At 44.8% G+C, this 524-nt stretch overlaps 1 non-coding gene across 1 annotated transcript; it reads right to left on the bottom strand.

Annotated features, from left to right (window-relative positions):
* Window position 1: 1 nt before the first annotated feature.
* On the bottom strand, window positions 2–120 carry LOC112485437. Its single transcript, XR_003048438.1, has one exon. It is a non-coding gene; the product is annotated as a 5S ribosomal RNA (ribosomal RNA).
* Between the last annotated feature and the right edge of the window lie 404 nt (window positions 121–524).

Here is a 524-nt window from a genome sequence, read left to right as displayed (position 1 = left end):
ACATCTACAGCACCTGGTCTTCCTAGGTGGTCTCCCATCCAAGTACTAACCAGGCCCGACCCTGCTTAGCTTCCGAGATCAGACGGGATCGGGCACGTTCAGGGTGGCATAGCCATAGACTAGAAGATACTCTTTAGAATGCCCTGAATCTCTACCAGTACACAGCCGATCAGGAGATGGCGTGTGCTCCTGTCACTGTCGCCAGCCTTGACCTCTGCTGGGGTCCTCTCTTTGCCTTGTTCAGTAAAGAACTATTTCATAAACTTTGTACTAAACGCAGAAGAAAATAATCAGACTCCCTCTTTGAAAAATTTTCTTTCCAAATAACTATCCATGTAAGTGTATTTGGAAAAGAAAAACCTTTCAAAAATATTTTGTATCCTGGCCTTTGGGGGGGGGGGGAGGAAGGAAGGAAAGAAGAGAAGGGACAGCTGACTGAGGTTCTTCTCATTGCCACTGCTGGTGAGGCAACTGATTTCATAAGTATTAATCAAAATCACTCTTGATTATAGCAAAAACAACCT

Source organism: Pteropus alecto, unplaced genomic scaffold, assembly GCF_000325575.1.
Source record: "Pteropus alecto unplaced genomic scaffold, ASM32557v1 scaffold341, whole genome shotgun sequence".
Classification (NCBI taxonomy): domain Eukaryota; kingdom Metazoa; phylum Chordata; class Mammalia; order Chiroptera; family Pteropodidae; genus Pteropus; species Pteropus alecto.
Note: the sequence above shows the minus strand (reverse complement) of the source record. Positions and strands in the feature narration are given on the sequence as shown.